A 22,802-nucleotide genomic window follows, 5' to 3' on the forward strand; every position below is an offset into this window, starting at 1 on the left:
GCAAACGTACTAGCAGAAATCAACGATCGCACACGGGTTATTGAGTGTGTACAGGGTTCGTCTGCGTGTTTGGCATTGGGCAATCTAGCGGCAACCGAGTGGCCTGAAGGCGGACCCGGCCAACCCGTCGCCCTCACCATCGTTGCGCTTCGAGATGAACTATTGCTAAAGATGATCGTCCTCGTCAACCACGGTGCTACTAGAGTTACCACGACATGCACCTTAAAAGTGTTCTCGTTTGGGTCAGCGCCACCAGAATTGAATCGGCAAGTCAGCGGATATTACACAACTCGTAACGAAGACCCTCTCCGCGACCTCGCGGCCATTGTGCGCATTGTACAGCAAATGACAAACGATGTTGCGAGCGATATATCGGAAAAACTTTGCACTGATGCGACGGTCGCCACTGCAGGTTGTGTGAGTCACGTGCAAAGTGCCATATCAAATGTGCGCAAGCTAGTGACAAGCAACTTCACCAGATCCTCAGATTCTGCATACGCTCGGATACGAATGAAAGTATCGAGAGATAACACCGACACGAGTTGCGCGACGGCGCTGGCTGCAGTCGCTACAACACTGGATTTATTAATCAACGTAATTGTGATAACTTGTCTAATAGCAACTGGGAGATATATTGCGTCATAAGCCTCTGATGGTTCACAAGGTGCACGGTCCACTCGAAATCCTAATGCTGTATTTGTAGTACATACACTAAGTCTTCTCTGTTGATGTCAGACTAGAGTTTTATTAGAGTTTTACCTTGCAACAATGGGATTTGAGCAATTGATGTGTATATTTTTAATATTGCACAATGCTACTATTCCTAGGCTGAATGTATGACATGGCTCTTATGTATCATTATGTATCGTTTCCATTAAGTACTAATTTAAATAAGGTCCCTCTGTCATCAGTGCTAGGTTGTGGGTTTAATACACATTATTATGATCAACCTGTTGAATAGTATAATAACAATATTCCCGTAAAAGTCATTTAGTAATGAACAACCTCAGTTCTGTGAAAGAACATCATGTCTCTGATGTGTACACTAAAGGCCTGACCGGGGTTTGCACGCAAGGGCCTGTGTGTGTGTGTGTGCGCGTGCGTGTGTGTGTGTGTGTGTGTGTGTGTGTGTGTGTGTGTGTGTGTGTGTGTGTGTGTGTGTGTGTGTGTGTGTGTGTGTGTGTGTGTGTGTGAAACAAATAAAGATAAATATAGCTAGTGCGGCCACGAGCGGTCGTGCAGGGTAGAGGTTGCGCGAAAACGCCTCTAAAACAAGCGCGTGCCCGCGCCCAATCCGGCGTCTACTTGTTCGACGAACTCAGCAGGTTCTCCAACAATAGGGTCGGCGTGATCGTGTCCTTACCACATGTCAACACTGGGTCTGACAGAGGGCCTCCAGGAGAGAGGCCCAAGCAAGACGCGCCCCGAGGAGCGTCTTGCCACATGTCACCTCTGGGTCTGACTGAGCGCCTCCAGGAGAGAGGCCCAAGCAAGATGCGCCACGAGGAGCGTCTTGTCACATGTCAACACTGGGTCTGACTGAGCGCCTCCAGGAGAGAAGCCCCAGCAAGACGTGCCCCGAGGAGCGTCTTGCCACATGTCAGCACTCGGTCTGACTGAGCGCCTCCAGGAGAGAGGCCCAACCAAGATGCGCCCTGAGGAGCGTCTTGCCACATGTCAACAATGGGTCTGACTGAGGGCCTCCAGGAGAGAAGCCCAAGCAAGATGCGCCCCGAGGAGCGTCTTGCCACATGTCAGCACTCGGTCTGACTGAGCGCCTCCAGGAGAGAGGGCCAAGCAAGACGCGCCCCGAGGAGCGTCTTGCCACATGTCAACGAAGGGTCTGACTGAGGGCCTCCAGGAGAGAGGCCCAATCAAGACGCGCCCCGAGGAGCGTCTTGCTACATGTCAACACTGGGTCTGACTGAGCGCCTCCAGGAGAGAGGCCCAAGCAAGACGCGCCCCGAGGAGCGTCTTGCCACATGTCACCTCTGGGTCTGACTGAGCGCCTCCAGGAGAGAGGCCCAAGCAAGACGCGCCCCGAGGAGCGTCTTGTCACATGTCAACACTGGGTCTGACTGAGCGCCTCCAGGAGAGAAGCCCCAGCAAGACGTGCCCCGAGGAGCGTCTTGCCACATGTCAGCACTCGGTCTGACTGAGCGCCTCCCCAGGAGAGAGGCCCAAGCAAGATGCGCCCTGAGGAGCGTCTTGCCACATGTCAACACTGGGTCTGACTGAGCGCCTCCAGGAGAGAGGCCCAAGCAAGACGCGCCTGGAGGAGCGTTTTGCCACATGTCAACACTGGGTCTGATTGAGGGCCTTCTGGAGAGAGGCACAAGCAAGTCGCGCCCCGAGGAGCGTCTTGCCACATGTCAACAATGGGTCTGACTGAGGGCCTCCAGGAGATAAGCCCAAGCAAGACGCGCCCCGAGGAGCGTCTTGCCACATGTCAGCACTCGGTCTGACTGAGCGCCTCCAGGAGAGAGGCCCAAGCAAGACGTGCCCCGAGGAGCGTCTTGCCACATGTCAACACTGGGTCTGACTGAGAGTCCTCCAGGAGAGAGGCCCAAGCACGACGCGCCCCGAGGAGCGTCTTGCCACATGTGAACACTGGGTCTGACTGAGCGCCTCCAGGAGAGAGGCCCAAGCAAGACGCGCCCGGAGGAGCGTCTTGCCACATGTCAGCACTTGGTCTGACTGAGCGCCTCCAGGAGAGAGCCCCAAGCAAGACGCGCCCCGAGGAGCATCTTGACACATATCTCCTCTGGGTCTGACTGAGCGCCTCCAGGAGAGAGGCCCAAGCAAGACGTGCCCCGAGGAGCGTCTTGCCACATGTCAACACTGGGTCTGACTGAGCGCCTCCAGGAGAGAGGAAGAAGACGGCCCAAGCAAGACGCGCCCCGAGGAGCGTCTTGCCACATGTCAACACTGGGTCTGACTGAACGCCTCCAGGAGAGAGGCCCAAGCAAGACGCGCCCCGAGGAGCGTCTAGCCACATGTCACCTCTAAGTCTGACTGAGCGCCTCCTGGAGAGAGGCCCAAGCAAGACGCGCCCCGAGGAGCGTCTTGTCACATGTCAACACTGCGTCTGACTGAGCGCCTCCAGGAGAGAAGCCCCAGCAAGAAGTGCCCCGAGGAGCGTCTTGCCACATGTCAGCACTCGGTCTGACTGAGCGCCTCCCCAGGAGAGAGGCCCAAGCAAGACGCGCCCTGAGGAGCGTCTTGCCACATGTCAACACTGGGTATGACTGAGTGCCTCCATGAGAGAAGCCCCAGCAAGACGCGCCCCAAGGAGCGTCTTGCCACATGTCAACACTGGGTCTGACTGAGCGCCTCCAGGAGAGAGGCCCAAGCAAGATGCGCCTGGAGGAGCGTTTTGCCACATGTCAACACTGGGTCTGATTGAGGGCCTTCTGGAGTGAGGCCCAAGCAAGACGGGCTCCGAGGAGCGTCGTGCCACATGTCAACAATGGGTCTGACTGAGGGCCTCCAGGAGAGAAGCCCAAGCAAGACGCGCCCCGAGGAGCGTCTTGCCACATGTCAACACTGGGTCTGACTGAGAGTCCTCCAGGAGAGAGGCCCAAGCACGACGCGCCCCGAGGAGCGTCTTGCCACATGTGAACACTGGGTCTGACTGAGCGCCTCCAGGAGAGAGGCCCAAGCAAGACGCGTCCGGAGGAGCGTCTTGCCACATGTCAGCACTTGGTCTGACTGAGCGCCTCCAGGAGAGAGGCCCAAGCAAAACGCGCACCGAGGAGCATCTTGACACATGTCTCCTCTGGGTCTGACTGAGCGCCTCCAGGAGAGAGGCCCAAGCAAGACGTGCCCCGAGGAGCGTCTTGCCACATGTCAACACTGGGTCTGACTGAGCGCCTCCAGGAGAGAGGCCCAAGCAAGACGCGCCCCGAGGAGCGTCTTGCCACATGTCAACACTGGGTCTGACTGAGCGCCTCCAGGAGAGAGGCCCAAGCAAGACGCGCCCCGAGGAGCGTCTTGCCACATGTCACCTCTGGGTCTGACTGAGCGCCTCCAGGAGAGAGGCCCAAGCAAGACGCGCCCCGAGGAGCGTCTTGTCACATGTCAACACTGGGTCTGACTGAGCGCCTCCAGGAGAGAAGCCCCAGCAAGACGTGCCCCGAGGAGCGTCTTGCCACATGTCAGCACTCGGTCTGACTGAGCGCCTCCCCAGGAGAGAGGCCCAAGCAAGATGCGCCCTGAGGAGCGTCTTGCCACATGTCAACACTGGGTCTGACTGAGCGCCTCCAGGAGAGAGGCCCAAGCAAGACGCGCCTGGAGGAGCGTTTTGCCACATGTCAACACTGGGTCTGATTGAGGGCCTTCTGGAGAGAGGCACAAGCAAGTCGCGCCCCGAGGAGCGTCTTGCCACATGTCAACAATGGGTCTGACTGAGGGCCTCCAGGAGATAAGCCCAAGCAAGACGCGCCCCGAGGAGCGTCTTGCCACATGTCAGCACTCGGTCTGACTGAGCGCCTCCAGGAGAGAGGCCCAAGCAAGACGTGCCCCGAGGAGCGTCTTGCCACATGTCAACACTGGGTCTGACTGAGAGTCCTCCAGGAGAGAGGCCCAAGCACGACGCGCCCCGAGGAGCGTCTTGCCACATGTGAACACTGGGTCTGACTGAGCGCCTCCAGGAGAGAGGCCCAAGCAAGACGCGCCCGGAGGAGCGTCTTGCCACATGTCAGCACTTGGTCTGACTGAGCGCCTCCAGGAGAGAGCCCCAAGCAAGACGCGCCCCGAGGAGCATCTTGACACATATCTCCTCTGGGTCTGACTGAGCGCCTCCAGGAGAGAGGCCCAAGCAAGACGTGCCCCGAGGAGCGTCTTGCCACATGTCAACACTGGGTCTGACTGAGCGCCTCCAGGAGAGAGGCCCAAGCAAGACGCGCCCCGAGGAGCGTCTTGCCACATGTCAACACTGGGTCTGACTGAACGCCTCCAGGAGAGAGGCCCAAGCAAGACGCGCCCCGAGGAGCGTCTAGCCACATGTCACCTCTAAGTCTGACTGAGCGCCTCCTGGAGAGAGGCCCAAGCAAGACGCGCCCCGAGGAGCGTCTTGTCACATGTCAACACTGCGTCTGACTGAGCGCCTCCAGGAGAGAAGCCCCAGCAAGACGTGCCCCGAGGAGCGTCTTGCCACATGTCAGCACTCGGTCTGACTGAGCGCCTCCCCAGGAGAGAGGCCCAAGCAAGACGCGCCCTGAGGAGCGTCTTGCCACATGTCAACACTGGGTATGACTGAGTGCCTCCATGAGAGAAGCCCCAGCAAGACGCGCCCCAAGGAGCGTCTTGCCACATGTCAACACTGGGTCTGACTGAGCGCCTCCAGGAGAGAGGCCCAAGCAAGATGCGCCTGGAGGAGCGTTTTGCCACATGTCAACACTGGGTCTGATTGAGGGCCTTCTGGAGTGAGGCCCAAGCAAGACGGGCTCCGAGGAGCGTCGTGCCACATGTCAACAATGGGTCTGACTGAGGGCCTCCAGGAGAGAAGCCCAAGCAAGACGCGCCCCGAGGAGCGTCTTGCCACATGTCAACACTGGGTCTGACTGAGAGTCCTCCAGGAGAGAGGCCCAAGCACGACGCGCCCCGAGGAGCGTCTTGCCACATGTGAACACTGGGTCTGACTGAGCGCCTCCAGGAGAGAGGCCCAAGCAAGACGCGTCCGGAGGAGCGTCTTGCCACATGTCAGCACTTGGTCTGACTGAGCGCCTCCAGGAGAGAGGCCCAAGCAAGACGCGCCCCGAGGAGCATCTTGACACATTTCTCCTCTGGGTCTGACTGAGCGCCTCCAGGAGAGAGGCCCAAGCAAGACGTGCCCCGAGGAGCGTCTTGCCACATGTCAACACTGGGTCTGACTGAGCGCCTCCAGGAGAGAGGCCCAAGCAAGACGCGCCACGAGGAGCGTCTTGCCACATGTCAACACTGGGTCTGACTGAACGCCTCCAGGAGAGAGGCCCAAGCAAGACGCGCCCCGAGGAGCGTCTAGCCACATGTCACCTCTGGGTCTGACTGAGCACCTCCAGGAGAGAGGCCCAAGCAAGACGCGCCCCGAGGAGCGTCTTGTCACATGTCAACACTGGGTCTGACTGAGCGCCTCCAGGAGAGAAGCCCCAGCAAGACGTGCCCCGAGGAGCGTCTTGCCACATGTCAGCACTCGGTCTGACTGAGCGCCTCCCCAGGAGAGAGGCCCAAGCAAGACGCGCCCTGAGGAGCGTCTTGCCACATGTCAACACTGGGTCTGACTGAGTGCCTCCATGAGAGAAGCCCCAGCAAGACGCGCCCCAAGGAGCGTCTTGCCACATGTCAACACTGGGTCTGACTGAGCGCCTCCAGGAGAGAGGCCCAAGCAAGATGCGCCTGGAGGAGCGTTTTGCCACATGTCAACACTGGGTCTGATTGAGGGCCTTCTGGAGTGAGGCCCAAGCAAGACGCGCTCCGAGGAGCGTCGTGCCACATGTCAACAATGGGTCTGACTGAGGGCCTCCAGGAGAGAAGCCCAAGCAAGACGCGCCCCGAGGAGCATCTTGCCACATGTCAGCACTCGGTCTTACTGAGCGCCTCCAGGAGAGAGGCCCAAGCAAGACGTGCCCCGAGGAGCGTCTTGACACATGTCAACACTGGGTCTGACTGAGCGCCTCCAGGAGAGAGGCCCAAGCATGACGCGCCCGGAGGAGCGTCTTGCCACATGTCAGCACTCGGTCTGACTGAGCGCCTCCAGGAGAGAGGCCCAAGCAAGACGCGCCCCGAGGAGCATCTTGACACATGTCTCCTCTGGGTCTGACTGAGCGCCTCCAGGAGAGAGGCCCAAGCAAGACACGCCCCGAGGAGCGTCTTGACACATGTCAACACTGGGTCTGACTGAGGGCCTCCATGAGAGAAACCCAAGCAAGACGCGCCCCGAGGAGAGTCTTGCCTCATGTCAACACTGGGTCTGACAGAGGGCATCCAGGAGAGAGGCCAAAGCAATACGCGCCCGGAGGAGCGTCTTGCCACATGTCACCACTGGGTCTGACTGAGCGCCTCCAGGAGAGAGGCCCAAGCAAGAAGCGCCCCGAGGAGCGTCTTGCCACATGTCAGCACTCGGTCTGACTGAGCGCCTCCAAGAGAGAGGCCCAACCAAGACGTGCCCCGAGGAGCGTCTTGCCACATGTCTCCTCTGGGTCTGACTGAGCGCCTCCAGGAGAGAGGCCCAAGCAAGACGTGCCCCGAGGAGCGTCTTGCCACATGTCAACACTGGGTCTGACTGAGTGCCTCCATGAGAGAAGCCCCAGCAAGACGCGCCCCGAGGAGCGTCTTGCCACATGTCAACAATGGGTCTGACTGAGGGCCTCCAGGAGAAGCCCAAGCAAGAAGCGCCCCGAGGAGCGTCTTGCCACATGTCAAGACTGGGTCTGACTGAGCGCCTCCATGAGAGAGGCCCAAGCAAGACACGCCCCGAGGAGCGTCTTGACACATGTCAACACTGGGTCTGACTGAGGGCCTCCATGAGAGAAGCCCAAGCAAGACGCGCCCCGAGGAGAGTCTTGCCACATGTCAACACTGGGTCTGACAGAGGGCATCCAGGAGAGAGGCCCAAGCAATACGCGCCCTGAGGAGCGTCTTGTCACATGTCACCACTGGGTCTGACTGAGCTTCTCCAGGAGAGAGGCCCAAGCAAGAAGCGCCCCGAGGAGCGTCTTGCCACGTGTCAACACTGGGTCTGATTGAGGGCCTTCTGGAGAGAGGCCCAAGCAAGACGCGCCCCGAGGAGCGTCTTGCCACATGTCAACAATGGGTCTGACTGAGGGCCTCCAGGAGAGAAGCCCAAGCAAGACGCGCCCCGAGGAGCTTCTTGCCACATGTCAGCACTCGGTCTGACTGAGCGCCTCCAGGAGAGAGGCCAAAGCAAGACGCGCCCCGAGGAGCGTCTTGACACATGTCAACACTGGGTCTGACAGATGGCCTCCATGAGAGAGGCCCAAGCAAGACGCGCCCCGAGGAGTGTCTTGCCACATGTCAACACTGGGTCTGACTGAGCGCCTCCAGGAGAGAGGCCCAAGCAAGACGCGCCCCGAGGAGCGTCTTGCCACGTGTCAACACTGAGTCTGACTTAGCGCCTCCAGGAGAGAGGCCCAAGCAAGATGCGCCCCGAGGAGCGTCTTGCCACGTGTCACCACTGGGTCTGACTGAGCTCCTCCAGGAGAGAGGCCCAAGCAAGACGCGCCCCGAGGAGCGTCTTGCCACGTGTCACCACTGGGTCTGATTGAGCACCTCCAGGAGAGAGGCCCCAGCAAGAAGCGCCCCGAGGAGCGTCTTGCCTTATGTCAGCACTCGGTCTGACTGAGCGCCTCCAGGAGAGAGGCCCAAGCAAGACGCGCCCCGAGGAGCGTCTTGCCACATGTCACTACTCGGTCTGACTGAGCGCCTCCAGGAGAGAGACCCAAGCAAGACGTGCCCCGAGGAGCGTCTTGCCACATGTCAACAATGGGTCTGACTGAGGGCCTCCAGGAGAGAAGCCCAAGCAAGACGCGCCCCGAGGAGCGTCTTGCCACATGTCAACACTGGGTCTGACTGAGGGCCTCCAGGAGATAGGCCCAAATAAGACGCGCCCCGAGGAGCGTCTTGCCACATGTCAACAATGGGTCTGACTGAGCGCCTCCAGGAGAGAAGCCCAAGCAAGACGCGCCCCGAGGAGCGTCTTGCCACATGTCAGCACTCGGTCTGACTGAGCGCCTCCAGGAGAGAGGCCCAAGCAAGACGCGCCCCGAGGAGCGTCTTGCCACATGTCCACACTGGGTCTGACTGAGCGCCTCCAGGAGAGAGGCCCAAGCAAGACGCGCCCCGAGGAGAGTCTTGCCACATGTCAGCACTCGGTCTGACTGAGCGCCTCCAGGAGACACGCCCAAGCAAGACGCGCCCCGAGGAGCGTCTTGACACATTTCTCCTCTGGGTCTGACTGAGCGCCTCCAGGAGAGAGGCCCAAGCAAGATGCGCCTGGAGGAGCGTTTTGCCACATGTCAACACTGGGTCTGATTGAGGGCCTTCTGGAGTGAGGCCCAAGCAAGACGCGCTCCGAGGAGCGTCGTGCCACATGTCAACAATGGGTCTGACTGAGGGCCTCCAGGAGAGAAGCCCAAGCAAGACGCGCCCCGAGGAGCATCTTGCCACATGTCAGCACTCGGTCTTACTGAGCGCCTCCAGGAGAGAGGCCCAAGCAAGACGTGCCCTGAGGAGCGTCTTGACACATGTCAACACTGGGTCTGACTGAGCGCCTCCAGGAGAGAGGCCCAAGCATGACGCGCCCGGAGGAGCGTCTTGCCACATGTCAGCACTCGGTCTGACTGAGCGCCTCCAGGAGAGAGGCCCAAGCAAGACGCGCCCCGAGGAGCATCTTGACACATGTCTCCTCTGGGTCTGACTGAGCGCCTCCAGGAGAGAGGCCCAAGCAAGACACGCCCCGAGGAGCGTCTTGACACATGTCAACACTGGGTCTGACTGAGGGCCTCCATGAGAGAAGCCCAAGCAAGACGCGCCCCGAGGAGAGTCTTGCCTCATGTCAACACTGGGTCTGACAGAGGGCATCCAGGAGAGAGGCCAAAGCAATACGCGCCCGGAGGAGCGTCTTGCCACATGTCACCACTGGGTCTGACTGAGCGCCTCCAGGAGAGAGGCCCAAGCAAGAAGCGCCCCGAGGAGCCTCTTGCCACATGTCAGCACTCGGTCTGACTGAGCGCCTCCAAGAGAGAGGCCCAACCAAGACGTGCCCCGAGGAGCGTCTTGCCACATGTCTCCTCTGGGTCTGACTGAGCGCCTCCAGGAGAGAGGCCCAAGCAAGACGTGCCCCGAGGAGCGTCTTGCCACATGTCAACACTGGGTCTGACTGAGTGCCTCCATGAGAGAAGCCCCAGCAAGACGCGCCCCGAGGAGCGTCTTGCCACATGTCAACAATGGGTCTGACTGAGGGCCTCCAGGAGAAGCCCAAGCAAGAAGCGCCCCGAGGAGCGTCTTGCCACATGTCAAGACTGGGTCTGACTGAGCGCCTCCATGAGAGAGGCCCAAGCAAGACACGCCCCGAGGAGCGTCTTGACACATGTCAACACTGGGTCTGACTGAGGGCCTCCATGAGAGAAGCCCAAGCAAGACGCGCCCCGAGGAGAGTCTTGCCACATGTCAACACTGGGTCTGACAGAGGGCATCCAGGAGAGAGGCCCAAGCAATACGCGCCCTGAGGAGCGTCTTGTCACATGTCACCACTGGGTCTGACTGAGCTTCTCCAGGAGAGAGGCCCAAGCAAGAAGCGCCCCGAGGAGCGTCTTGCCACGTGTCAACACTGGGTCTGATTGAGGGCCTTCTGGAGAGAGGCCCAAGCAAGACGCGCCCCGAGGAGCGTCTTGCCACATGTCAACAATGGGTCTGACTGAGGGCCTCCAGGAGAGAAGCCCAAGCAAGACGCGCCCCGAGGAGCTTCTTGCCACATGTCAGCACTCGGTCTGACTGAGCGCCTCCAGGAGAGAGGCCAAAGCAAGACGCGCCCCGAGGAGCGTCTTGACACATGTCAACACTGGGTCTGACAGATGGCCTCCATGAGAGAGGCCCAAGCAAGACGCGCCCCGAGGAGTGTCTTGCCACATGTCAACACTGGGTCTGACTGAGCGCCTCCAGGAGAGAGGCCCAAGCAAGACGCGCCCCGAGGAGCGTCTTGCCACGTGTCAACACTGAGTCTGACTTAGCGCCTCCAGGAGAGAGGCCCAAGCAAGATGCGCCCCGAGGAGCGTCTTGCCACGTGTCACCACTGGGTCTGACTGAGCTCCTCCAGGAGAGAGGCCCAAGCAAGACGCGCCCCGAGGAGCGTCTTGCCACGTGTCACCACTGGGTCTGATTGAGCACCTCCAGGAGAGAGGCCCCAGCAAGAAGCGCCCCGAGGAGCGTCTTGCCTTATGTCAGCACTCGGTCTGACTGAGCGCCTCCAGGAGAGAGGCCCAAGCAAGACGCGCCCCGAGGAGCGTCTTGCCACATGTCACTACTCGGTCTGACTGAGCGCCTCCAGGAGAGAGACCCAAGCAAGACGTGCCCCGAGGAGCGTCTTGCCACATGTCAACAATGGGTCTGACTGAGGGCCTCCAGGAGAGAAGCCCAAGCAAGACGCGCCCCGAGGAGCGTCTTGCCACATGTCAACACTGGGTCTGACTGAGGGCCTCCAGGAGAGAGGCCCAAATAAGACGCGCCCCGAGGAGCGTCTTGCCACATGTCAACAATGGGTCTGACTGAGCGCCTCCAGGAGAGAAGCCCAAGCAAGACGCGCCCCGAGGAGCGTCTTGCCACATGTCAGCACTCGGTCTGACTGAGCGCCTCCAGGAGAGAGGCCCAAGCAAGACGCGCCCCGAGGAGCGTCTTGCCACATGTCCACACTGGGTCTGACTGAGCGCCTCCAGGAGAGAGGCCCAAGCAAGACGCGCCCCGAGGAGAGTCTTGCCACATGTCAGCACTCGGTCTGACTGAGCGCCTCCAGGAGACACGCCCAAGCAAGACGCGCCCCGAGGAGCGTCTTGACACATTTCTCCTCTGGGTCTGACTGAGCGCCTCCAGGAGAGAGGCCCAAGCAAGACGTGCCCCGAGGAGCGTCTTTCCACTTGTCAACACTGGGTCTGACTGAGTGCCTCCATGAGAGAAGCCCCAGCAAGACGCGCCCCGAGGAGCGTCTTGCCACAAGTCAACACTGGGTCTGACTGAGCACCTCCAGGAGAGAGGCCCAAGCAAGACGCGCCCCGAGGAGCGTCTTGCCACATGTCAAAACTGGGTCTGACTGAGCGCCTCCAGGAGAGAGGCCCGAGGAGCGTCTTGACACATGTCACCTCTGGGTCTGACTGAGCGCCTACAGGAGAGAGGCCCAAGCAAGACGCGCCCCGAGGAGCGTCTTGTCACATGTCAACACTGGGTCTGACTGAGCCCCTCCAGGAGCGAAGCCCAAGCAAGAAACGCCCGAGGAGCGTCTTGACACATGTCAACACTGGGTCTGACTGAGCGCCTCCAGGAGAAAGGTCCAAGCAACATGCGCCCCGAGGAGCGTCTTGCCACATGTCAACACTGGGTCTGACTGAGTGCCTCCATGAGAGAAGCCCCAGCAAGACGCGCCCCGAGGAGCATCTTGACACATGTCAACACTGGGTCTGACAGAGGGCCTCCATGAGAGAGGCCCAAGCAAGACGAGCCCCGAGGAGTGTCTTGCCACATGTCAACACTGGGTCTGACTGAGCGCCTCCAGGAGAGAGGCCCAAGCAAGATGTGCCCCGAGGAGCGTCTTGCCACGTGTCACCACTGGGTCTGACTGAGCTCCTCCAGGAGAGAGGCCCAAGCATGACACGCCCCGAGGAGCGTCTTGCCACGTGTCACCACTGGGTCTGATTGAGCACCTCCAGGAGAGAGGCCCCAGCAAGACGCGCCCCGAGGAGCATCTTGCCTTATGTCAGCACTCGGTCTGACTGAGCGCCTCCAGGAGAGAGGCCCAAGCAAGACCCGCCCCGAGGAGCGTCTTGCCACATGTCACTACTCGGTCGGACTGAGCGCCTCCAGGAGGGAGGTCCAAGCAAGACGCGCCCCGAGGAGCGTCTTGCCACATGTCACTACTCGGTCTGACTGAGCGCCTCCAGGAGAGAGGCCCAAGCAAGACGCGCCCCGAGGAGCGTCTTGCCACATGTCAACACTGGGTCTGACTGAGGGCCCCCAGGAGAGAGGCCCAAATAAGACGCGCCCCGAGGAGCGTCTTGCAACATGTCAACATTGGGTCTGACTGAGGGCCTCCAGGAGAGAAGCCCAAGCAAGATGCGCCCCGAGGAGCGTCTTGCCACATGTCAGCACTCGGTCTGACTGAGCGCCTCCAGGAGAGAGGCCCAAGCAAGACGTGCCCCGAGGAGCGTCTTGCCACAAGTCAACACTGGGTCTGACTGAGCACCTCCAGGAGAGAGGCCCAAGCAAGACGCGCCCCGAGGAGCGTCTTGCCACATGTCAAAACTGGGTCTGACTGAGCGCCTCCAGGAGAGAGGCCCGAGGAGCGTCTTGACACATGTCACCTCTGGGTCTGACTGAGCGCCTACAGGAGAGAGGCCCAAGCAAGACGCGCCCCGAGGAGCGTCTTGTCACATGTCAACACTGGGTCTGACTGAGCCCCTCCAGGAGCGAAGCCCAAGCAAGAAACGCCCGAGGAGCGTCTTGACACATGTCAACACTGGGTCTGACTGAGCGCCTCCAGGAGAGAGGTCCAAGCAACATGCGCCCCGAGGAGCGTCTTGCCACATGTCAACACTGGGTCTGACTGAGTGCCTCCATGAGAGAAGCCCCAGCAAGACGCGCCCCGAGGAGCATCTTGACACATGTCAACACTGGGTCTGACAGAGGGCCTCCATGAGAGAGGCCCAAGCAAGACGAGCCCCGAGGAGTGTCTTGCCACATGTCAACACTGGGTCTGACTGAGCGCCTCCAGGAGAGAGGCCCAAGCAAGATGTGCCCCGAGGAGCGTCTTGCCACGTGTCACCACTGGGTCTGACTGAGCTCCTCCAGGAGAGAGGCCCAAGCATGACACGCCCCGAGGAGCGTCTTGCCACGTGTCACCACTGGGTCTGATTGAGCACCTCCAGGAGAGAGGCCCCAGCAAGACGCGCCCCGAGGAGCATCTTGCCTTATGTCAGCACTCGGTCTGACTGAGCGCCTCCAGGAGAGAGGCCCAAGCAAGACCCGCCCCGAGGAGCGTCTTGCCACATGTCACTACTCGGTCGGACTGAGCGCCTCCAGGAGGGAGGTCCAAGCAAGACGCGCCCCGAGGAGCGTCTTGCCACATGTCACTACTCGGTCTGACTGAGCGCCTCCAGGAGAGAGGCCCAAGCAAGACGCGCCCCGAGGAGCGTCTTGCCACATGTCAACACTGGGTCTGACTGAGGGCCCCCAGGAGAGAGGCCCAAATAAGACGCGCCCCGAGGAGCGTCTTGCAACATGTCAACATTGGGTCTGACTGAGGGCCTCCAGGAGAGAAGCCCAAGCAAGATGCGCCCCGAGGAGCGTCTTGCCACATGTCAGCACTCGGTCTGACTGAGCGCCTGCAGGAGAGAGGCCCAAGCAAGACGTGCCCCGAGGAGCGTCTTGCCACATGTGAACACTGGGTCTGACTGAGCGCCTCCAGGAGAGAGGCCCAAGCAAGACGCGCCCGGAGGAGCGTCTTGCCACATGTCAGCACTCGGTCTGACTGAGCGCCTCCAGGAGAGAGGCCCAAGCAAGACGTGCCCCGAGGAGCATCTTGCCACATGTCAACACTGGGTCTGACTGAGTGCCTCCATGAGAGAAGCCCCAGCAAGACGCGCCCCGAGGAGCGTCTTGCCACATGTCAACACTGGGTCTGACTGAGCACCTCCAGGAGAGAGGCCCAAGCAAGACGTGCCCCGAGGAGCGTCTTGCCACATGTCAACACTGGGTCTGACTGAGCGCCTCCAGGAGAGAGGCCCAAGCAAGACGCGCCCCGAGGAGAGTCTTGCCACATGTCAGCACTCGGTCTGACTGAGCGCCTCCAGGAGACACGCCCAAGCAAGACGCGCCCCGAGGAGCGTCTTGACACATTTCTCCTCTGGGTCTGACTGAGCGCCTCCAGGAGAGAGGCCCAAGCAAGACGTGCCCCGAGGAGCGTCTTTCCACTTGTCAACACTGGGTCTGACTGAGTGCCTCCATGAGAGAAGCCCCAGCAAGACGCGCCCCGAGGAGCGTCTTGCCACATGTCAACACTGGGTCTGACTGAGCACCTCCAGGAGAGAGGCCCAAGCAAGACGCGCCCCGAGGAGCGTCTTGCCACATGTCAACACTGGGTCTGACTGAGCGCCTCCAGGAGAGAGGCCCGAGGAGCGTCTTGACACATGTCACCTCTGGGTCTGACTGAGCGCCTCCAGGAGAGAGGCCCAAGCAAGACGTGCCCCGAGGAGCGTCTTGTCACATGTCAACACTGGGTCTGACTGAGCCCCTCCAGGAGCGAGGCCCAAGCAAGAAACGCCCGAGGAGCGTCTTGCCACATGTCAACACTGGGTCTGACTGAGTGCCTCCATGAGAGAAGCCCCAGCAAGACGCGCCCCGAGGAGCATCTTGTCACATGTCACTACTCGGTCTGACTGAGCGCCTCCAGGAGAGAGGCCCAAGCAAGACGTGCCCCGAGGAGCGTCTTGCCACATGTCAACAATGGGTCTGACTGAGGGCCTCCAGGAGAGAAGCCCAAGCAAGAAGCGCCCCGAGGAGTGTCTTGCCACATGTCAACACTGGGTCTGACTGAGCGCCTCCAGGAGAGAGGCCCAAGCAAGACACGCCCCGAGGAGCGTCTTGACACATGTTAACACTGGGTCTGACTGAGGGCCTCCATGTGAGAAGCCCAAGCAAGACGCGCCCCGAGGAGAGTCTTGCCACATGTCAACACTGGGTCTGACAGAGGGCATCCAGGAGAGAGGCCCAAGCAATACGCGCCCCGAGGAGCGTCTTGCCACATGTCAACAATGGGTCTGACTGAGGGCCTCCAGGAGAGAAGCCCAAGGAAGACGCGCCCCGAGGAGCTTCTTGCCACATGTCAGCACTCGGTCTGACTGAGCGCCTCCAGGAGAGAGGCCAAAGCAAGATGCGCCCCAAGGAGCGTCTTGACACATGTCAACACTGGGTCTGACAGAGGGCCTCCATGAGAGAGGCCCAAGCAAGACGCGCCCCGGGGAGTGTCTTGCCACATGTCAACACTGGGTCTGACTGAGCGCCTCCAGGAGAGAGGCCCAAGCAAGACGCGGCCTGAGGAGCGTCTTGCCACGTGTCAACACTGGGTCTGACTTAGCGCCTCCTGGAGAGAGGCCCAAGCAAGATGCGCCCCGAGGAGCGTCTTGCCACGTGTCACCACTGGGTCTGACTGAGCTCCTCCAGGAGAGAGGCCCAAGCAAGACACGCCCCGAGGAGCGTCTTGCCACGTGTCACCACTGGGTCTGACTGAGCGCCTCCAGGAGAGAGGCCAGAGCAAGACGTGTCCTGAGGAGCGTCTTGCCAGATGTCAACAATGGGTCTGACTGAGGGCCTCCAGGAGAGAAGCCCAAGCAAGAAGCGCCCCGAGGAGCGTCTTGCCACATGTCAACACTGGGTCTGACTGAGCGCCTCCAGGAGAGAGGCAAGACACGCCCCGAGGAGCGTCTTGACACATGCCAACACTGGGTCTGACTGAGGGCCTCCATGAGAGAAGCCCAAGCAAGACGCGCCCCGAGGAGAGTCTTGCCACATGTCAACACTGGGTCTGACAGAGGGCATCCAGGAGAGAGGCCCAAGCAATACACGCCCGGAGGAGCGTCTTGCAACATGTCACCACTGGGTCTGACTGAGCGCCTCCAGGAGAGAGGCCCAAGCAAGAAGCGCCCCGAGGAGCGTCTTGCCACATGTCAGCACTGGGTCTGACTGAGCGCCTCCAGGAGAGAGGCCCAAGCAAGACGCGCCCCGAGTAGCATCTTGACACATGTCTCCTCTGGGTCTGACTGAGCGCCTCCAGGAGAGAGGCCCAAGCAAGGTGTGCCCCGAGGAGCGTCTTGCCACATGTCAACACTGGGTCTGACTGAGTGCCTCCATGAGAGAAGCCCCAGCAAGACGCGCCCCGAGGAGCATCTTGCCACATGTAAACACTGGCTCTGACTGAGAACCTCCAGGAGAGAGGCCCAAGCAATACGCGCCCCGAGGAGCGTCTTGCCACATATCAACACTGGGTCTGACTGAGCTCCTCCAGGAGAGAGGCCCAAGCAAGACGAGCCCCGAGGAGCGTCTTGTCACATGTCACTACTCGGTCTGACTGAGCGCCTCCAGGAGAGAGGCCCAAGCAAGACGTGCCCCGAGGAGAGTCTTGCCACATGTCAACAATGGGTCTGACTGAGGGCCTCCAGGAGAGAAGCCCAAGCAAGAAGCGCCCCGAGGAGCGTCTTGCCACATGTTTCCACTGGGTCTGACTGAGCGCCTCCAGGAGAGAGGCCCAAGCAAGACACGCCCCGAGGAGCGTCTTGACACATGTCAACACTGGGTCTGACTGAGGGCCTCCATGAGAGAAGCCCAAGCAAGACGCGCCCCGACGAGAGTCTTGCCACATGTCAACACTGGGTCTGACAGAGGGCATCCAGGAGAGAGGCCCAAGCAATACGCGCCCTGAGGAGCGTCTTGTCACATGTCACCACTGGGTCTGACTGAGCTTCTCCAGGAGAGAGGCCCAAGCAAGAAGCGCCCCGAGGAGCGTCTTGCCACGTGTCAACACTGGGTCTGATTGAGGGCCTTCTGGAGAGAGGCCCAAGCAAGACGCGCCCCGAGGAGCGTCTTGCCACATGTCAACAATGGGTCTGACTGAGGGCCTCCAGGAGAGAAGCCCAAGCAAGACGCGCCCCGAGGAGCTTCTTGCCACATGTCAGCACTCGGTCTGACTGAGCGCCTCCAGGAGAGAGGCCAAAGCAAGACGCGCCCCGAGGAGCGTCTTGACACATGTCAACACTGGGTCTGACAGAGGGCCTCCATGAGAGAGGCCCAAGCAAGACGCGCCCCGAGGAGCGTCTTGCCACATGTCAACACTGGGTCTGACTGAGCGCCTCCAGGAGAGAGGCCCAAGCAAGACGCGCCCCGAGGAGCGTCTTGCCACGTGTCAACACTGGGTCTGACTTAGCGCCTCCAGGAGAGAGGCCCAAGCAAGATGCGCCCCGAGGAGCGTCTTGCCACGTGTCACCACTGGGTCTGACTGAGCGCCTCCAGGAGACACGTCCAAGCAAGACGCGCCCCGAGGAGCGTCTTGACACATTTCTCCTCTGGGTCTGACTGAGCGCCTCCAGGAGAGAGGCCCAAGCAAGACGTGCCCCGAGGAGCGTCTTTCCACTTGTCAACACTGGGTCTGACTGAGTGCCTCCATGAGAGAAGCCCCAGCAAGACGCGCCCCGAGGAGCGTCTTGCCACATGTCAACACTGGGTCTGACTGAGCACCTCCAGGAGAGAGGCCCAAGCAAGACGCGCCCAGAGGAGCGTCTTGCCACATGTCAACACTGGGTCTGACTGAGCGCCTCCAGGAGAGAGGCCCAAGGAGCGTCTTGACACATGTCACCTCTGGGTCTGACTGAGCGCCTCCAGGAGAGAGGCCCAAGCAAGACGCGCCCCGAGGAGCGTCTTGTCACATGTCAACACTGGGTCTGACTGAGCCCCTCCAGGAGCGAGGCCCAAGCAAGAAACGCCATAGGAGCGTCTTGACACATGTCAACACTGGGTCTGACTGAGCGCCTCCAGGAGAGAGGTCCAAGCAACACGCGCCCGGAGGAGCGTCTTGCCACATGTCAACACTGGGTCTGACTGAGTGCCTCCATGAGAGAAGCCCCAGCAAGACGCGCCCCGAGGAGCATCTTGTCACATGTCACTACTCGGTCTGACTGAGCGCCTCCAGGAGAGAGGCCCAAGCAAGACGTGCCCCGAGGAGCGTCTTGCCACATGTCAACAATGGGTCTGACTGAGGGCCTCCAGGAGAGAAGCCCAAGCAAGAAGCGCCCCGAGGAGCGTCTTGCCACATGTCAACACTGGGTCTGACTGAGCGCCTCCAGGAGAGAGGCCCAAGCAAGACACGCCCCGAGGAGCGTCTTGACACATGTTAACACTGGGTCTGACTGAGGGCCTCCATGTGAGAAGCCCAAGCAAGACGCGCCCCGAGGAGAGTCTTGCCACATGTCAACACTGGGTCTGACAGAGGGCATCCAGGAGAGAGGCCCAAGCAATACGCTCCCCGAGGAGCGTCTTGCCACATGTCAACAATGGGTCTGACTGAGGGCCTCCAGGAGAGAAGCCCAAGGAAGACGCGCCCCGAGGAGCTTCTTGCCAAATGTCAGCACTCGGTCTGACTGAGCGCCTCCAGGAGAGAGGCCAAAGCAAGATGCGCCCCGAGGAGCGTCTTGACACAGGTCAACACTGGGTCTGACAGAGGGCCTCCATGAGAGAGGCCCAAGCAAGACGCGCCCCGAGGAGTGTCTTGCCACATGTCAACACTGGGTCTGACTGAGCGCCTCCAGGAGAGAGGCCCAAGCAAGACGCGCCCTGAGGAGCGTCTTGCCACGTGTCAACACTGGGTCTGACTTTGCGCCTCCAGGAGAGAGGCCCAAGCAAGATGCACCCCGAGGAGCGTCTTGCCACGTGTCACCACTGGGTCTGACTGAGCTCCTCCAGGAGAGAGGCCCAAGCAAGACACGCCCCGAGGAGCGTCTTGCCACGTGTCACCACTGGGTCTGATTGAGCACCTCCAGGAGAGAGGCCCCAGCAAGACGCGCCCCGAGTAGCATCTTGCCTTATGTTAGCACTCGGTCTGACTGAGCGCCTCCAGGAGAGAGGCCCAAGCAAGACCCGCCCCGAGGAGCGTCTTGCCACATGTCACTACTCGGTCTGACTGAGCGCCTACAGGAGGGAGGTCCAAGCAAGACGCGCCCCGAGGAGCGTCTTGCCACATGTCACTACTCGGTCTGACTGAGCGCCTCCAGGAGAGAGGCCCAAGCAAGACGCGCCCCGAGGAGCGTCTTGCCACATGTCAACACTGGGTCTGACTGAGGGCCCCCAGGAGAGAGGCCCAAATAAGACGCGCCCCGAGGAGCGTCTTGCAACATGTCAACATTGGGTCTGACTGAGGGCCTCCAGGAGAGAAGCCCAAGCAAGATGCGCCCCGAGGAGCGTCTTGCCACATGTCAGCACTCGGTCTGACTGAGCGCCTCCAGGAGAGAGGCCCAAGCAAGACGCGCCCCGAGGAGCGTCTTGACACATGTCTCCTCTGGGTCTGACTGAGCGCCTCCAGGAGAGAGGCCCAAGCAAGACGTGCCCCGAGGAGCATCTTGCCACATGTCAACACTGGGTCTGACTGAGCGCCTCCAGGAGAGAGGCCCAAGAAAGACGCGCCCCGAGGAGAGTCTTGCCACATGTCAGCACTCGGTCTGACTGAGCGCCTCCAGGAGACACGCCCAAGCAAGATGCGCCCCGAGGAGCGTCTTGACACATTTCTCCTCTGGGTCTGACTGAGCGCCTCCAGGAGAGAGGCCCAAGCAAGACGTGCCCCGAGGAGCGTCTTTCCACTTGTCAACACTGGGTCTGACTGAGTGCCTCCATGAGAGAAGCCCCAGCAAGACGCGCCCCGAGGAGCGTCTTGCCACATGTCAACACTGGGTCTGACTGAGCACCTCCAGGAGAGAGGCCCAAGCAAGACGCGCCCCGAGGAGCGTCTTGCCACATGTCAACACTGGGTCTGACTGAGCGCCTCCAGGAGAGAGGCCCGAGGAGCGTCTTGACACATGTCACCTCTGGGTCTGACTGAGCGCCTCCAGGAGAGAGGCCCGAGGAGCGTCTTGTCACATGTCAACACTGGGTCTGACTGAGCCCCTCCAGGAGCGAGGCCCAAGCAAGAAACGCCCGAGGAGCGTCTTGACACATGTCAACACTGGGTCTGACTGAGCGCCTCCAGGAGAGAGGTCCAAGCAACACGCGCCCCGAGGAGCGTCTTGCCACATGTGACACTGGGTCTGACTGAGTGGCTCCATGAGAGAAGCCCCAGCAAGACGCGCCCCGAGGAGCATCTTGTCACATGTCACTACTCGGTCTGACTGAGCGCCTCCAGGAGAGAGGCCCAAGCAAGACGTGCCCCGAGGAGCGTCTTGCCACATGTCAACAATGGGTCTGACTGAGGGCCTACAGGAGAGAAGCCCAAGCAAGAAGCGCCCCGAGGAGCGTCTTGCCACATGTCAACACTGGGTCTGACTGAGCGCCTCCAGGAGAGAGGCCCAAGCAAGACACGCCCCGAGGAGCGTCTTGACACATGTTAACACTGGGTCTGACTGAGGGCCTCCATTTGAGAAGCCCAAGCAAGACGCGCCCCGAGGAGAGTCTTGCCACAAGTCAACACTGGGTCTGACAGAGGGCATCCAGGAGAGAGGCCCAAGCAATACGCGCCCCGAGGAGCGTCTTGCCACATGTCAACAATGGGTCTGACTGAGGGCCTCCAGGAGAGAAGCCCAAGGAAGACGCACCCCGAGGAGCTTCTTGCCACATGTCAGCACTCGGTCTTACTGAGCGCCTCCAGGAGAGAGGCCAAAGCAAGATGCGCCCCGAGGAGCGTCTTGACACATGTCAACACTGGGTCTGACAGAGGGCCTCCATGAGAGAGGCCCAAGCAAGACGCGCCCCGGGGAGTGTCTTGCCACATGTCAACACTGGGTCTGACTGAGCGCCTCCAGGAGAGAGGCCCAAGCAAGACGCGGCCTGAGGAGCGTCTTGCCACGTGTCAACACTGGGTCTGACTTAGCGCCTCCAGGAGAGAGGCCCAAGCAAGATGCGCCCCGAGGAGCGTCTTGCCACGTGTCACCACTGGGTCTGACTGAGCTCCTCCAGGAGAGAGGCCCAAGCAAGACACGCCCCGAGGAGCGTCTTGCCACGTGTCACCACTGGGTCTGATTGAGCACCTCCAGGAGAGAGGCCCCAGCAAGACGCGCCCCGAGGAGCATCTTGCCTCATGTCAGCACTCTGTCTGACTGAGCGCCTCCAGGAGAGAGGCCCAAGCAAGACCCGCCCCGAGGAGCGTCTTGCCACATGTCACTACTCGGTCTGACTGAGCGCCTCCAGGAGGGAGGTCCAAGCAAGACGCGCCCCGAGGAGCGTCTTGCCACATGTCACTACTCGGTCTGACTGAGCGCCTCCAGGAGAGAGGCCCAAGCAAGACGCGCCCCGAGGAGCGTCTTGCCACATGTCAACACTGGGTCTGACTGAGCGCCTCCAGGAGAGAGGCCCAAGCAAGACGTGCCCCGAGGAGCGTCTTGCCACATGTGAACACTGGGTCTGACTGAGCGCCTCCAGGAGAGAGGCCCAAGCAAGACGCGCCCGGAGGAGCGTCTTGCCACATGTCAGCACTCGGTCTGACTGAGCGCCACCAGGAGAGAGGCCCAAGCAAGACGCGCCCCGAGGAGCGTCTTGACACATGTCTTCTCTGGGTCTGACTGAGCGCCTCCAGGAGAGATGCCCAAGCAAGACGTGCCCCGAGGAGCATCTTGCCACATGTCAACACTGGGTCTGACTGAGTGCCTCCATGAGAGAAGCCCCAGCAAGACGCGCCCCGAGGAGCGTCTTGCCACATGTCAACACTGGGTCTGACTGAGCACCTCCAGGAGAGAGGCCCAAGCAAGACGCGCCCCGAGGAGCGTCTTGCCACATGTCAACACTGGGTCTGACTGAGCGCCTCCAGGAGAGAGGCCCAAGCAAGACACGCCCCGAGGAGCGTCTTGACACATGTTAACACTGGGTCTGACTGAGGGCCTCCATGTGAGAAGCCCAAGCAAGACGCGCCCCGAGGAGAGTCTTGCCACATGTCAACACTGGGTCTGACAGAGGGCATCCAGGAGAGAGGCCCAAGCAATACGCTCCCCGAGGAGCGTCTTGCCACATGTCAACAATGGGTCTGACTGAGGGCCTCCAGGAGAGAAGCCCAAGGAAGACGCGCCCCGAGGAGCTTCTTGCCAAATGTCAGCACTCGGTCTGACTGAGCGCCTCCAGGAGAGAGGCCAAAGCAAGATGCGCCCCGAGGAGCGTCTTGACACAGGTCAACACTGGGTCTGACAGAGGGCCTCCATGAGAGAGGCCCAAGCAAGACGCGCCCCGAGGAGTGTCTTGCCACATGTCAACACTGGGTCTGACTGAGCGCCTCCAGGAGAGAGGCCCAAGCAAGACGCGCCCTGAGGAGCGTCTTGCCACGTGTCAACACTGGGTCTGACTTTGCGCCTCCAGGAGAGAGG

The sequence above is a fragment of the Nothobranchius furzeri genome, chromosome 17 (assembly GCF_043380555.1).
Source record: "Nothobranchius furzeri strain GRZ-AD chromosome 17, NfurGRZ-RIMD1, whole genome shotgun sequence".
Taxonomy (NCBI): Eukaryota; Metazoa; Chordata; class Actinopteri; order Cyprinodontiformes; family Nothobranchiidae; genus Nothobranchius; species Nothobranchius furzeri.